The following is a 17353-nucleotide window of genomic DNA, read 5'->3' on the forward strand; positions in this document are numbered from 1 at the left end:
TATTAGTGTAAATATCTCACCTATGACATCCTTCAGATGTCTGACAATTAAAAGAGTTTGATATAATACATAATACACTAAATATTATTGACACTGTGAATATTAAATTCTCCAGAAAAGGTATCTTATGGGGCCAAATCCTGCTAGCTGCCTGTTTTTGCAAATAGTTTTATTGGAACCCAACCATACTTATTTATTATCTATAACTGCTTTCTGGCTACAAAGGCAAAGATAAGTGGTTACCATGGAGACTGCCTGGCTCACAAAGGCCAAAATATGATCTATGTAGCTTTTTACAGAAAAAGTTTATTAACTCTTGCTTTAGAAGATAGAGTAATAGAGTAATAAAAAGTTGCAATAAAAGTACAAGGGTCCTTCTTACCCTCTCTTTAAATATTCTTTGTTGCTTGAGATAACAGTAAAATAGACTTCAACCATGATTATCAAATACACTAAAAGTCATGGTAAGAAAACGTAAATAGACTTGTTATTAGAGTCAACTTCCAACTCCATGCATTAGGAGAAGGGGTAAGATTAAAAGTAAAAAGAGATTTTAAAGTCACATAGGTAGTGTGTGGTGGACTTAGCCATTTTGCAGAGAATATAGAAACTATTATCCTTACTGATAGTACTGCCAGGTCCTCTTGAGTACCTGAGCAGTCTTCATAGGACAATAAATCAACTGTTTTCTCCAGGAGAGCTCTTGAGGTTGTTCTGCCAGAGCATTTCTCCTATCACCTCTATGGTCCTAAGCATAGGACCCAAGCTGGGCCAATCATATTCTTTCTTGAGACTTTTAAACTTGAGATAAGAGATAAGTTTGGACTTTGTCCGTTCTAAAGAGAATCCCTGGTCAACACCAACAAGCGACCCTTGCTGTGGGCACCCTCTAGAGTCCTGATTGTCCCAAGTTTGATTCTTTGATTTTCCCTTCCATCCTCTGAACTCCATTTCCTGATTGTGGATTTCCTTACTGGCAGAGACAGTTTCTATTGCTTATATGTAAAGAACTCTAATGGCGACCTAGGATCATCAGAGAAACTCTTCTTCTAGCACGGTTCCTTTTGTAAATACGTTTGAGTACCCTTGGAGAGCCTGCACAGCATAACCATTTGCATGTAATGAACAGTGTGCAATACTTTGAGATTGATGTGCAATTTCTATTTGACAGGAGAAAAACAATTAGGATCAACTGTGGTCGTATATTCCAGAATACCAATGTTGTTTTCACACTTTAAGTGTTGTTGGATCATTATATGAGATCCATAATTTCATCCTGTTGTACCCACTTTTGCATTACCATTCAGTCTTAATTTATTATACACTATTAAAAGTTTTTAGGTAATTTGTTCTTATTGCTACTCAGACATTAAAATGTCTACAGGCTGTGAAAAGGAATAAATTTAATGTTCCAGCATAGTTATCCAAATCCTGGCATTACAACTAATAGTACAGGCTTATATTGTATTGTAAATCCTAGTTAACATGGATTTATTTTGAAAATCCCTTTTACTGCTATTTTTAAATAATACATTTTCAAACATTTTACCCTTGAATTTCTATTTGTTTTTAAATAATATATGACACTTGTATGTGCTTACAAATGGGCAATATATGTATTTTTAAATATTAACAATGGATTGCTGAAACAGCCTTAACTTTAAAACAACACAATTGTTTAAAAAATAATAAGCTACACAGCATGGCTTAACAGAGGCTTGTAAACCTTTGTTTAAGATCCACATTCTGTAATAAGCCAACACTACCAATCCGTAGTTTATAGGATTTTGCAATTTTTATCTTAAAATCAGGACTATCCCTAAAAGAGTATTCAGGGCAATTCAACCAGTACATAACCACCCAAGATACTGTCATCTAAGGAGACAGAACTCTTCAAATCCTTCATAGTCTCCTTGGGATATCATGAAGAACAGAAATTTTGAAATAGAATTGTAATGATGTTCAAATAAGAGGAGTCCATGACACCAACCACTCCCATGCACAAGGCTGGGAGTCTAATCAATTAGATGTCCTACCTGAGGGATGGATCTGTCCATGAAATTACACTTATTTTGGAGAAACTGTGTAGCACCACTATGTTTGAACATTTACCACTAGCAATTCCTTCTATTTCAATTAACCTTTAAAATCAATACATGTATTCAGCAAACTTTTACCTTGGAGCTACTTTCTGTTAGACCCTGTGCTAGGTGCTTAGGACATAAAAATTAACAAAATTCCAGTCTACTCACAGAGAAGTCAAGCTTCACTAAAGTTGATGGACATTTAAACAATTGAAACATCAATCGTACATTCAGTAGAGGGATATTTAAGCAACTAAAATAACACCTAAGAGGTGTAATAGAGATATGTACAATAACAGGTGTTGGGGAAAACACGAGAAAAGGATTGACTAATTGACTAGAATATTTGGAAGTGCTTCACAGGAAAGAAGATGAGGGAAGCCTCAGTTCAGTTCAGTTGCTCAGTTTTGTCCGACTCTTTGTGACCCCATGGACCACAGCATACCAGGCCTCCCTGTCCATCACCAACTCCCGGAGTCTATTCAAACTCATCTCCATTGAGTCGGTGATGCCATCCAACCATTTCATCCTCTGTCGTCCCCTTCTCCTCCTGCCTTCAATCTTTCCTAGCAACAGGGTCTTTTCAAATGATTCAGTTCTTTGCATCAGGTGGCCAAAGTACTGGAGTTTCAGCTTCAACATCAGTCCTTCCAGTGAACACTCAGGACTGACCTCCCTTAGGATGGACTGGTTGGATCTCCTTTCAGTCCAAAGGACTCTCAGGAATCTTCTCCAACACCACAGTTCAAAAGCATCAATTCTTCGGTGCTCGGCTTTCTTTATAGTCCAACTCTCACATCCATACATGACTACTGGAAAAACCATAGCCTTGATGAGATGAACCTTTGTTGACAAAGTAATGTCTCTGCTTTTGAATATGCTATCTAGGTTGGTCATAACTTTCCTTCCAAGGAGTAAGTGTAAGTAAGGGGGGAAGCCTACATCCAGAAAAAGGGGAAAACATTTAAAAAGTGAAGGTGTTAAGATAAATTGTGGTTTAATTGGGACACAATCAGGATCTCTATTTCGTGAAGCAAAATAGAAATTTTCAGGGTTCATCACACAGAGGAAAGTATTATTTCACTGATTTTTTGTTATAATTATGTGTGTGTTATTTCTGATTGTCAAAATAATAATTGTGATAATATGATGAGTATAAGGGAAAAATATCAGTTTTTAAAAAATTAAGAAGCCAGTTTAGAAATGGATAAGTAGGGAAGATGGTATAAAACCACATTTACAAAAACAAGTCCAGAAAGATACAACACAATACTTATTTAATTAACATTTATAATAATATTTATTTATTTAATTGCAATAGTGTTTAAAGTTGCTTTTAGTTCCTTTATATTTAAAGATTATAAGAAATATTATTTGATGTGATTCTCAATAAAAAACAAGAAGTAGTAACATTATACTTATAACTTTTATGACTTAGAACAATTAAATAATTTTATTCCAAATCACAAGCAAATAACTGAAGGCCTTGGAATCTGAATATTATGTGGCTTACTGACCATCAGCCAGAAGTTTGAAATGTTAAGAACAAATTAAATCACAGCTCTGTCTAATAAGTATTGTGGAAACTAATAAAGAGAATAATATCCACCACTCAGTATAGGGCCAGGCCCTCCTAAGAGGCCTTAAGGATATTAAGTAATAAAAATGAAACTTCTTTCATCCATAAAAATGGTATTTAGTGATCAGTATGACCCTAATTAAACCCATCTTATGTCATTATCAATATGGATGACGCATAACCTCTTTATTGCTATGGGTTATCATTTGACCCATGGTTCATCAAAATCAGAATATTAGAAGTTATTTTTATTATTAGAGATGATGTTAGACTTGTTAATGATGACAATAACATTAGTCATAACATAATGCACTTTCCAATTTATGAAGCACTTTCAATTACATTGTCATATTAATCTCCTACTGAGATATAGATTTGGGAGATCCTTTATGAGCTACCAGGTAGCTCAGCTGGTAAAGAATCTGCCTGCAATGCAGGAGACCCAGGTTTGATTCCTGGGTTGGGAAGATCCCCTGGAGAAGGAAAAGGCTATCCACTCCAGTATTCTGGCCTGGAAAAATCCATGGACTATATAGTCCATGAGGTCACAAAGAGTCAGACACGACTGAGTGACTTTCACTTTCATTTTTCTTTTTTTTTTTTTTTTTTTAATTTTAAAATCTTTAATTCTTACATGTGTTCCCAAACATGAACCCCCCCCCACCTCCCTCCCCATAACATCTCTGTGGGTCATCCCCATGCACCAGCCCCAAGCATGCTGTATCCTGTGTCAGACATAGACTAGCGATTCAATTCTTACATGATAGTATACATGATAGAATGCCATTCTCCCATATCATCCCACCCTCTCCCTCTCCCTCTGAGTCCAAAAGTCCGTTATAGACAGCTGCGTCTTTTTCCTGTCTTGCATACAGGGTCGTCATTGCCATCTTTCTAAATTCCGTATATATGTGTTAGTATACTGTATTGGTGTTTTTCTTTCTGGCTTACTTCACTCTGTATAATCGGCTCCAGTTTTGTCCATCTCATCAGAACTGATTCAAATGAATTCTTTTTAACGGCTGAGTAATACTCCATTGTGTATATGTACCACAGCTTTCTTATCCATTCATCTGCTGATGGACATCTAGGTTGTTTCCATGTCCTGGCTATTATAAACAGTGCTGCGATGAACATTGGGGTACATGTGTCTCTTTCAATTCTGGTTTCCTCGGTGTGTATGCCCAGCAGTGGGATTGCTGGGTCATAAGGGAGTTCTATTTGCAATTTTTTAAGGAATCTCCACACTGTTCTCCATAGTGGCTGTACTAGTTTGCATTCCCACCAACAGTGTAGGAGGGTTCCCTTTTCTCCACACCCTCTCCAGCATTTATTGCTTGCAGATTTTTGGATCGCAGCCATTCTGACTGGTGTGAAGTGGTACCTCATTGTGGTTTTGATTTGCATTTCTCTGATAATGAGTGATGTTGAGCATCTTTTCATGTGTTTGTTAGCCATCCGTATGTCTTCTTTGGAGATGTGTCTATTTAGTTCTTTGGCCCATTTTTTGATTGGGTCATTTATGTTTCTGGAATTGAGCTGCATAAGTTGCTTGTATATTTGTGAGATTAGTTGTTTGTCAGTTGCTTCATTTGCTATTATTTTCTCCCATTCAGAAGGCTGTCTTTTCACCTTGCTGATATTTTCCTTTGTTGTGCAGAAGCTTTTAATTTTAATTAGATCCCATTTGTTTATTTTTGCTTTTATTTCCAGAATTCTGGGGGGTGGATCATAGAGGATCCTGCTGTGATTTATGTCTGAGAGTGTTTTGCCTATGTTCTCCTCTAGGAGTTTTATAGTTTCTGGTCTTACATTTAGATCTTTAATCCATTTTGAGTTTATTTTTGTGTGCGGTGTTTCTTTATAAGATGTCCATTATTGAGAGAACGGTAGATACAAGAGCACCCATGATTTGAAATAAAAGCAGGATTTTGGTAGGAGGCCAGAATTTGGTAAGCAGCCAAGAAGACAAATCTGTGTGTAGCGACAGCTGATGTTCTCTAAGAAAAACCTTATCAAAGGACTTTCAAGAATCTTCTCCAATATCACAGTTGGAAAATATCAATTCTTTGACACTCAGCCTTCTTTCTGATCCAACTCTCACAGCCATACATGACTACAGGAAAAACTATAGCTTTGACTAGACGGACCTTTGTCAGCAAAATGATGTCTCTCTCTTTTTTTAATACACTGTCTAGGTTTGTCATGGTTTTTCTTCCAAGGAGCAAGCAGCTTTTAATTTTGTGGCTGTAGTCACCATCTGCAGTGATTTTGGAGCCCAAGAAAAGAAAATCTGTCACTGTTTCCATTGTTTCCCACCTATTTGCCATAAAGTGGTGGGACTGGATGCCATGGTCTTTGTTTTATGAATGTTGAGTTTTAAGCCAGCTTTTTCACTCTGCTCTTTCACTTTCATCAAGAGGCTATTCAGTCCCTCTTCACTTTCTGCCTTAAGGGTGGTATCATCTGTGTATCTGAGGTTATTGATATTTCTCCCAGCAATCTTGATTCCAGCTTGTGCTTCATCCAGTCCAGCGTTTCTCAGGATGTACCCTGCATATAAGTTAAATAAGCAGGGTGACAATATACAGCCTTGACATACTCCTTTTCCTATTTGGAACCAGTCTGTTTTTCCATGTCCAGTTCTAACTATTGCTTCTTGACCTGCATACAGATTTCACTTTGAAGTAGTTTAGCATACTTGAAACAGTGCATCCTCAAATTGTTATTAGAGGAACATACATGACAGATTTTATGGTCCTGTTATGCTTATTTTCTTTCTAGACATTCCACATGTAAACACATTTTAAATGGTTTATTTCTACTTAAGTATCCATCTGAAGGTGTTGTGTGTGTGTGTGTTTTGCTTGAAAATAAGGCGGCACATGTGATTAAGATGGACTCATTGTGGTCATAGGGAATCAAGAATCTCACATTAAAAGATCAAATTAATTTAAAAAAATAGGGCCGAAATTGGTTATTTTGTATATCATTGTCAGCTTTCCTCAAATCAGATATTAAGCCCTTGCTTCCAAAAGAGGCAATACTACAGAATGGGTATCAGCATGGGCTCTTTGCTGGTTAGATTCCACCAAGTAACTCTCTCAATATATAACTAAACAAATATTTGTAGAGGACTTACTATGTGCTAAATACTATTCTGAGAAACAGGGATCTGGTAGTGAAACAAACAAGTATACACTCTCATAGAGTTCTCAAAGGAGAAATAAAGGAAGGTCTGTGTAGTAATATTCCCATCTTTAATTTCTTCTTTCAGAATAAATATTCCTTTTTGAGAAATATGGTCCCTCATTATCTATAACTGTCAACACTGCAATAATCATTTAGCACTTCTAAGTAATTTCTACCTTTTGGCTGATGGAAACTTGGAAGCCCAAACCTCTCATTGCACAGAACTGTTGATGAGTAAGAGAAGGGAATGACTTTCTGTGTATTTTGTTGACTATCACCTAACAATCAGAAAGAGCCATAGGCAAATTGCCAAGGGACTATGAGATAGGGTCACCCATGAAGAAGATGGAAAGAGAGGAGGGAAGAATGAAGGGTGTGAGAGATGAAGGGTCATCCCCTAAGTTAAAAAATTAGAGTATAACAGGAGTTGGAAGTTACCCTTAGCATCTTCCCTACACAATCTTTGGCTTTGCTTGCCTGATCACCACTTCATTCACTTTTTTCATTTATTTCTCAAATAACTAAATGGAATAAGAATTATTCTTTTTATTTAAATCTGAATTGTAGAAAGTTAAGGAACGTTCTAGGAAGAAATCCAGCCTTCACTTCCTGGGTCAGGGTGTTTTATAGTTCGCACAGAAATAGTTTCATTCACTAAAAGGAAACCTCAATCCTCCAATTCAAAATACATTTTAAGAAAGGAAACCCCAAACTGAGGCAGTGATGTAGTCATTAATGGTCCATTTGTACAGTAATGGAATAAGTATTTTTACCATGAGCAATATTTTTCCAAATTCCTATGCTCTACCTCACTTTAAAGTGTTGCATTTGTGTGAATGCTAAAGTTCTTGAGTATCTTGTAAGTTCTAACAGCATCACATTAATACTGAGCTAATCCAAGCTTTGTTAGTGAGAAAAGTATATTCATTGAATGAGTTCTTGGGTCTCCTCCAAATAGAGATGTGTTTTCCAAAGTTTCCTGATCATAAGAATCACAGTATTAGGCCTCTCTCTGGTGCTGCCATGTCTGATTCAATAGGCACTATTCATATGAAATACTGAAATGCAGCTAGTCCTAAGATGAATTATGAGTGTAAAACACATGCTGAGTTTTGAAGACTTAAAAGTAACATAAAAGGAAGTAAACTATCTCATTGCAGGTGAAAATGATACTATTTTGTCATAGTAAAGTAAAACAAATATATTATTAAAAGTAATTTTTTTGGTGTGGCTCTTTGAAAATTTGAAATTTCATTTGTGGTTTGCCTTATGTTAGGGCTTCCCTGATGGCTCAGATGGTAAAGAATCCAACCTGCAATGCCAGAGACCTGGGTTCGATCCCGGGGTTGGAAAGATCCCCTGGAGGAGGGCATGACAACTCACTCCAGTATTCTTACCTGGAGAATCCCAAGGAGAGGGGAGCCTGGCGGGCTGCAATCCATGGGATTGCAAAGAGTCGGACATGACTGAGGGACACAGCACAGTCAATGCAGAGTCTGATTTACTTAGTTTAGAATGAAGTCCTATTTATTAAGGCCAAATGTTTGTTTGTTTTTTTTTCCCTTAATAATCAGGAAACATTGGGACATTTTGAAGGGGAATAAATAATTGATGTTCATTATACAAACTAATTGGAGAGAACAATGGCACCCCACTCCAGTACTCTTGCCTGGAAAATCCCATGGACAGAGGAGCCTGGTAGGCAACAGTCCATGGGATCACAAAGAGTTGGACACGACTGAGCAACTTCACTTTCACTTTTCACTTTCTTGCATTGGAGAAGGAAATGGCAACCTATTCCAGTGTTCTTGCCTGGAGAATCCCAGGAACGGGGGAGCCTGGTGGGCTGCTGTCTATGGGGTCGCACAGAGTCGGACACGACTGAAGCGACTTAGCAGCAGCAGCAGCAGCATGCAGACTATTGGGAAAAGAAAACTGATGAAGTGGGGATGGAACAAAGAAATGACTAGGGACTGCCCTCCTTTCCCAGCATCACCTTCTTCCCAGCCTTTTTCTTTCCTTTCTTTCACCCCAAGTTTCACACTGCAGAATTCACTATCAGTATTCTGACATAGGAACAGACATAGAAGTGTAAACAGTCTTAAGTCTCCTGTAGGATTTTATACTTAAAAAGAAAGGAGAAGCAATTCAAGATCAAGGGTTACTGTATAATTTGTGGAATAGGTGGAAGGGGTATGTTTTTGAGATAGGAACTGCAGATACCTCTGATGTGCCACTTTTGGGCACCCTCCCTCTTACTGAAAGTTCACACAGGAATAAAATTCGGGGAAGCAGCATTATTTAGTAGCTTGCAACTGAGCCCTTGGCCTTCATAGTCCTCACTTCTGCTAGTGGCTCAACACCCTAGAGGGCTCAGTTAAAACAAACTCATTCCGGAGTTGGCCACAGGGAGTATTTGCAACCGTCAGAGCTTTAGTGAATGTGGAGTGTCTCTTACAAGAGAAGCTGAAATTTCTGGTCCAATTCCTATCTGAACTACTAATTTTTAATCCGTCTTCACAGTGCCTGAGGAGAAAGGTTATCAAAGGGAATAATGTCCAAATTATAGTATGTATCTTGGCCATGGAAGTTATTAAATTTTAGCCAGTATTTGTTATTCTTTCATTTATAGTATGAGAAAGGAGTGTAATGAATCTAACTCTCTGTCCTGGCGTGCCTCTCTCATCACGTTCACAATAACCACATGGCAATACTCATGCCTTTTTCATATTTCTGAACTTTATTTCTTTTTGTTTTTTGCATCACTTTGTTTCTGATGGGTAAGAAAACAAAAACCCACTATCAGCTGCAAAGTTGGTTCATCTTCAGTTTAAACAGATTCCTTTGTATGGTATTCAAAATCTTGCATGCATATGGCATCATGAAGCTAAATAGGTTTTTATACACTATGTATTTTTTAAATAGACATTTATATTTTCAGATTATTAATATGTTGTAGGTCAACTGAGGACATTTTCAACAATAAAGTATAAAGGAAATCCATAATCCTCCACCTAGTGTCAAAGTGAAATTTTGTTAAGAAACATAATTTTCACGTAATTCATGATCAGTACATGTTGGATTTTATTTAACACATTGATGAGGGAGCCAGTAGCAAGACAAATCAGCTACAAAAGAAGAAACAGGAAGTAAATGCTTCTATATCAGTGCTTAAAAAAAATTCTGGAATTAGATTGGTAAGTTTGATTCAAAACAAGTTAATATCCTACAGCATCTAGGGTTATATTCTCTACTGGATAAAAAGGTCATTTATATGATACCAGTTTTCTACAAGTTAGAGTTTAACCTTACTGAGTAGTGGGACTTCCCTGGTGGCTCAGAAGGTAAAGCTTCTGCCTGCAATGCAGAAGACTGGGTTCAATCCCTGGGTTAGGAAGATCCCCTGCAGAAGGAAATGGCAACCCACTCCAGTACTCTTGCCTGGAAAATTCCATGGACGAAGGAGTCTGGCAGGCTACAGTCCATGGGGGTCGCAAAGAGTCAGACATGACTGAGTGACTTCACTTTCACTTGACTGAGTAGTAAAATGTCTGGACTCAAATTAATAGTAAGCAGTAAGGCAAACAGATTTGCATTTCTCTGAAAATATAGAAGCCCTTTTGAGGGCGTGAGGGACAGTTAGATAACACCCTGCTGTGTTACTTGAACATATACAGCTGTCCCATGGCTTAATTATCAAGTTTTGTATAATTTTTTCTTAAACTAAAAATAGCTACTGTTAATTTTTTAAATATTTCTTCACCAAGTCTTTTCTTCCTATGGATTTTCAGTTGGAATGTGCTGTATATTTATCACCCATTTGCAATTCTACTAAAGATCAACAATTAATATATCCCAAATGTTCACAATTCCTTAAGTGTTAAAGAAAACATATCAGCAACACAGTCTCACATTTTCAGGACATGGTATTATGAAAAATCTTGACACTTTAAATACTGCTTTTTTAGTGTAAAAACTGTGATAATTGGGTACTTCCAGTAACCACATAAAAAAGATTATTATGATTCCAGTCACCAAAAAAAGCATATTTGTCAATAGGAACAGATATGTCTACCCCTTTAAAAGGTAAATCATGTTGATTCTTTTTTTTTTTTTTAACTACCATGATGATAAATAGAAAGCAATTGATTTGGTGCTTCTGAAATTTATGTCTGTATAATTTTTATCACTCCATATCATTACAGAATTCTTTGGGAAAAGGTACCTTTGGATATAAGAGGAAATATTACATGGTTCAGCTAAATAAATTGCAGGAAAAGGGCTGAGGATTTAAATATATAAATTACGCCGGTGTCTAATCCAGGATGCACTATGAGAGCATGAATTTAAAGGTAATACTTGTTACTTACAACTGGCTTATTATGATCCACATGAAAAAATACAAGGAAAAAGTTTACAAGTAAATAGAATTTTAAGTATACATCAGAAAGAACATAGAGAATTAGAAACATATGCATATATGTTCCATATATTTGGATTCAAAAGTCAGAACTCATGAATCAGTTGTGTAAAATAGGTGTTACCTGGTTAACACATAAACACCAGGACGTTTCTTTAGCAATAGTTGAAATTAAATTTCTACTTCGGAAGAATCTCCATAAATTTATGACATTGTGCAGCTGCAAGAAACTTGAGTCGTCTTACTATCAGTGTAGTTCATCCAAAATTTATGGAGCCCCTGCTTGTGTGCCAGGTCAGTGTTAAGGAATCATCAATAGATACTGGTTATTTGCTGTGTATGGTATGTATCTCTTTAGCAGTGTGGTGAAGCCTATGAACTCCTCAGAATAATAACTGAATGCGGCATGTAAGTATATAGGATTACAAAGGGCACCAATTAATATCAATGCAAAAATAAGTTTTATCCTTATAATTTTACTATATTTATGAGTTATATTACATTGTATTACTATATAAGCTTCCTTTTTAATACATTAAACAATAAGATCCAGTAAAAGGTATAATAAGTACTGCACTTTCTTTTTTTGTTGTTGTGATAAGACATAACATGAGATTTACCCTCTTTGAGTTTTTTTTAAATGCACCATAAGGCATTGTTAACCATAAGTACAGTGTTGTACAGCAGATCTCTAGAACTCATTCGTCTTGCCTGACTGAAGCTTTATATCCTTTGAATAGTAACTCCTCATTTTTTCTTCACCCCAACTCCTGGCAACCACCAATCCATTCTCTGCTTCTATGAATTTGACTATTGTAGATACCTCAGATAAGTAGAGGAGAGGGCAGTGGCACCCCACTCCAGTACTCTTGCCTGGAAAATCCCATGGATGGAGGAGCCTGGTGGGCTGCAGTCCGTGGGGCCGCTCAGAGTCGGACACGACTGAGCAACTTCCCTTTCACTTTTCAGTTTCATGCATTGGAGAAGGAAATGGCAACCCACTCCAGTGTTCTTGCCTGGAGAATCCCAGGGACGGGGAAGCCTGGTGGGCTGCCGTCTATGGGGTTGCACAGAGACAGATACGACTGAAGCGACTTAGCAGCAGCAGCAGAAGCAGCAGTAGCAGCATATAAGTAGAATCATTAAGTATTTGTCTTTTTTAACCGGCTTGTTTCTCCTCACACAGTAGCCCCCACATTTATCCATGTTGCCACAAATGGCAGGAATTTTTCCTTTTCTAAGGATAAATAATATTCCATTAATATACATAGCTTGACTATTGTGTATAGTGCTGCAGTGAGCATGGGGGAGCAGAGAGAGCTCTTTAATATCCTATTTTCAATCCTGTTGAATGTATATCTAGAAGCAGGATTGTTAGGTTGTATGGTGCTTCTGTTTTAAATTCTTTGAGGAAAGGGACAGACACCCCAATATAAACTAACACTATGTGTGTCAACTGAAAGTGATTAGGCTTCTACCCAGATGGGAGACACATTGACAAAATAAAAGGAAGGGTTCCAACTTGTTAATTAAAATTCAAAGTCTTTTGTCTTATTGATTTTTTAATCCTATCATCCTAAGAGTACATAAATATGTGCATGGCTGATCTAAACTCTTCTCCTTTCCATGTGATTGGTAGATTAAACATTATTTCTTCTTGTATAAGCAATAATGAAGAGAACATAATCAGTACATGCACATTACCTGTAGAATCAATAATTATTTTGAAATGTGATATAAAGTAAATTTTGAATAATGGATTTTTTCATATTATAGCCATTATAGTACCTAATACTAATGCTTTACATGTACATACCTCTTTACAATTTATATTTTACTGGAGTTGAATGATTTTCAAAAGTTAGAAGCCTCAAAAAACTTTAGGACTGACACCTGGACCTAGGTTTTCTTTCTGCAGAGCCAAGGCTGTTTTTACATAGCTCACCAAAAAGGGAGAACCACTGTGGAGTGAAATTTCTTTGATATCTGGAACAATACTGTCGAAGCTTAAAGGTATTATCCAAGTTGTCATAAGGCTATTATTTCTCTACATTATAGAACTGAAAGACAGCCTTAGTGGCTCAGTGCCATGTTTAACCATACATTACATTGTTTAGGACTGGAAATGTGCCTGAAATAGACATTGTTTTATTTTCCCCCCAAATGGCTTCTGTAATATTTGAAATCTGACAAGCAACCCAATGATTTCCAGTGTAACTGTGAAGTTGTTAAAGGCCCAGACAAAGAGCCAAAACAAACACCTCAACCAACAGATAGCAGAGAAAGCAGACTTGAGTGAAGAAATGGAGGGCGGTGGGGCAGAGAAAAACAACTTCATTGACAAGCTTAGAGATCTTTGGCCTCTCGAGCAATCTTTTTGATGCTCCCCAATCCATTTCCAGCAAGTCTGATATTTGGAACGGGGCCCACAAAAGACAAACTGTGGGTTTATGTTTCCCACAACTACACAGATAGAAAGAGGGGACAATGGACCACATCTTTGCTTCTTAGGACAATAGTTGCTCCTGACTTTTTCCCCACTTTCTTTCTTCCAATTCTACACCCGTGGCAGATTCATGTCAATGTATGGCAAAACCAATACAGTATTGTAAAGCAAAATAAAGTAAAAATGAAAAATTAAAAAAAAACAAAGATAATGAAGAAAATAACTCTTCCCTTTATCTTGCTAGGCATTTGTTTTCATTTAGATATCATATGATGTGAAATGAATCACCAGTCCAAGTTCGATGCATGATACAGGATGCTCGGGGCTGGTGCACTGGGATGACCCAGAGGGATGGGATGGGGAGGGAAGTGGGTGGGGCATTCAGGATGGGGAACACATGTACACCCATGGCGGATTCATGTTGATGTATGGCAAAACCAATACAATATTGTAAAGTAATAGCCTCCAATTAAGTAAATTTATATTAAAAAACAGATATCATATGAAATGCTACCACCTCCCACTCCTATCTTCATTACCTCACAGAAAGTTGATGCTCATGTTAAACCAGTAATAGAATTCAACTCTGCAATGAAAAAAAAAAAAAGGAACAGGTTACTGATGGAAGCGACAATATGATGATTATGAAAAACACTATGCTGAGCAAAAGGGCACAGACACAAATAAAACATTTCTGTGAAGTTAAAGAATAGCAAAACTATTTTTCAGTAATTTAAGGAAGAAGATAGTTGCCTTTACAAGAAGGTTGGAGTTGACTGGACAGAAGGATAGGGAACTTTCTAAGGTAATAGAAAGTTTCCACATTATGTTTGAATTGTAAGTTACATGGATGTATTCAATTCTCAAAACTAAACCATTGAATCAATTAGATTTGTGCATTTTATTGTATGTAAATCATGCCTTAGTTGGAAAAAATAGCAATATATTTATTCCCAAAATTGTATCAGCAGTTGATGTTCCTTGAGAGATTTGATTTTATTTTGGGGGGCTCCAAAATCACTGCAGATGGTGATTGCAGCCATGAAATTAAAAGACGCTTACTCCTTGGAGGAAAAGTTAGGACCAACCTAGATAGCATATTCAAAAGCAGAGACGTTACCTTGCCAACAAAGGTCCATCTAGACAAGGCTATGGTCTTTCCAATGGTCATGTATGGATGTGAGAGTTGGACTGTGAAAAAAGCTGAGCACTGAAGAATTGATGCTTTTGAACTGTGGTGTTGAAGACTCTTGAGAGTCCCTTGGGCTGCAAGGAGATCCAACCTGTCCATTCTAAAGGAGATCAGTCCTGGGTGTTCATTGGAAGGACTGATGCTGAAGCTGAAACTCCAATACTATGGCCACCTCATGTGAAGAGTTGACTCATTGGAAAAGACTCTGATGCTGGGAGGGACTGGGGGCAGGAGGAGAAGCGGACGACAGAGGATGAGATGGCTGGATGGCCTCACTGACTCGATGGACGTGAGTTTGAGTGAACTCCAGGAGTTGGTGATGGACAGGGAGGCCTGGCGTGCTGCGATTCATGGGGTGGCAAAGAGTCGGACACGACTGAGCGACTGAACTGAACTGAACTGAACTGTGTGTACATGCATGTATATGTTTTCTATATTTATAGAGTTTTAACAGATGTTTGGTTCAGTTAATGATCATTGACTTATGGCATGCTGCAATTCATGGGGTCACAAAGAGTCGGACATGACTGAGCGACTGAACTAAACTGACTAAGTGTGATTTCTGGATACTAGTGTAAGTGAAACTCACTTGGTCATGTTTGACTCTTTGCCACCCCATGGACCATAGCCTGCTGGCTCCTCTGTTCATGGAGTTCTTCAGACAAGAATACTGGATTTGTTAGTCCTTCCCTTCTCCAGGGTATCTTTTCAACCCAGGCTCTGAACAAGGTTTCCTGTATTGCAGGTGGATTCTTTACCACCTGAGCCACCCTTTTGACCACCTCCTCCAATTCCCCTTCCCCCACTCCCCACCCCTCCTTCTCCTACCTCGGGTAACCACTAGTCAGATCTCTTTTTCAGTGAGCTTGTTTTATTGTTTTTGTTTTTTGTTTTTTTTTAGATTCCACACATAAGTGAAATAATAAAGTGTTTGACTTTCTCTGTCTTATTTCCAATTCTCACTGCCCAATTCTCTTTATCTGAGAAACTGACTAAATCAGTTGTAGACAATAACTACTGTGTTATAGGACTTCAAAGTTTGAAGTAAAGTGCATTCATACTGCAGAGAACTTTCAAAATTTCAGTGAAATAGGTCTCTGTGACTAGTATCCAGCTGAGCTACTCACTGAAAAAATGTTTCTCAAAGTAGTCTTTTCTTTAGAGTCTTGTTTTTAATATTTGTTCCCAAATATCACAATTGATGTTCCCAAACCTCATTTCAATTCAGTGTATTGAAAGGCAATATACTGAGGCAGTTCAATATACAGGAAGGAGGACTGAGTTGAGAATTTAGAGACCTCGGTTGAAGTCTAATCATTAATCTATTATTTGCCCTAATACTTATTCTTTCCAGACTCCAGTTTCTTAAATTCTAATATGTGAAAATTGAATCTATTTTTCATGGTTTGATTCAGTCAGTTTCTCAGACAAACAGTATTGGGCAGTGAGACTTGAAAATAAAACAGCGAAAGACAAATATTTTATTATCGCACTTTATTTGTAATCTAAGAAAAAAAAAGTCAAAACTGAAAAACCAAGCTCATTGAAAAAGACATCAGACTACCAGAGGTAGGAGAAGGAGGGATAAGGAGTGGGGGGTGGGGAACTGGAGTTAAGTGGATGTTAGCTGGACCTATTGTGATAATCATTTCTGGAGATATATAAGTCAAACCATCATTCTGCATGCCTTAAGCTTATACAGGGATGTATGTCAATTATTTTTCAATAAAACTGGAAAATAAAAAAAGGAAATAATATCTGAAACAGAGTATCAAATTGGCAACCATGAATTAAAGAGGAAAGGTTGAGTGGGGCTACAGTTAGGACCAGTAATGCTGAGATAAATTCCAAAGTCAAGCTAGGATTAACTGTCTCCCAAAATATTCATTCAAAGCTAGTAAGTTAAAATAGAGTATTGAGCCAAAGAAGACAATTCAAATAGACTCAGAGCAGAGCCACAGTGAAGTCATACCCAGCTTGGGGATCAAAGCCATAAGGTAGTAGCAGATGTGTGTGACACTGATTTTAACTTGCTAAATTATATTTATACCTTGGATCTCTGAAAGTTGATACTCAATTGTTTTGATATCTTTGTTTATAACACATGTGAGATGTATGACCTCAATTACCTTTTCTGTTTCATACTTTTATGAATGAGAATATACTCACAACAAAAGTTTTTAAAACACCAGGAAAAATGTTTGTTCATAAAAATATAGTACATATATAAACAAAAAGATATAGCATGTTATTAGCACTTAGAAAATAACAAATTCTTAGCATCTTTCATATTTAAGTTCATAACTGAAGATGGTCAGATTGACCATTTTGGGTGGGAAAGGAAAAAATAAAGACACATTTACTTTTACATTCCCCTGCTAGATGTGTTCACTGTAGGCTCCCTTATATATGTGAGGCCTGGGCCTGGGTAGCTGCAAGT

General features: G+C 37.2%; 1 protein-coding gene across 1 annotated transcript in view; it reads left to right on the forward strand.

Moving 5' to 3' along the window:
• The window catches only part of DMD (dystrophin), a 2235978-nt gene that overhangs the window by 1048775 nt on the left and 1169850 nt on the right, over window positions 1-17353 (forward strand). The window lies entirely within an intron of this gene.

This window comes from Budorcas taxicolor, chromosome X, assembly GCF_023091745.1.
Source record: "Budorcas taxicolor isolate Tak-1 chromosome X, Takin1.1, whole genome shotgun sequence".
In the NCBI taxonomy this organism is placed as follows: domain Eukaryota; kingdom Metazoa; phylum Chordata; class Mammalia; order Artiodactyla; family Bovidae; genus Budorcas; species Budorcas taxicolor.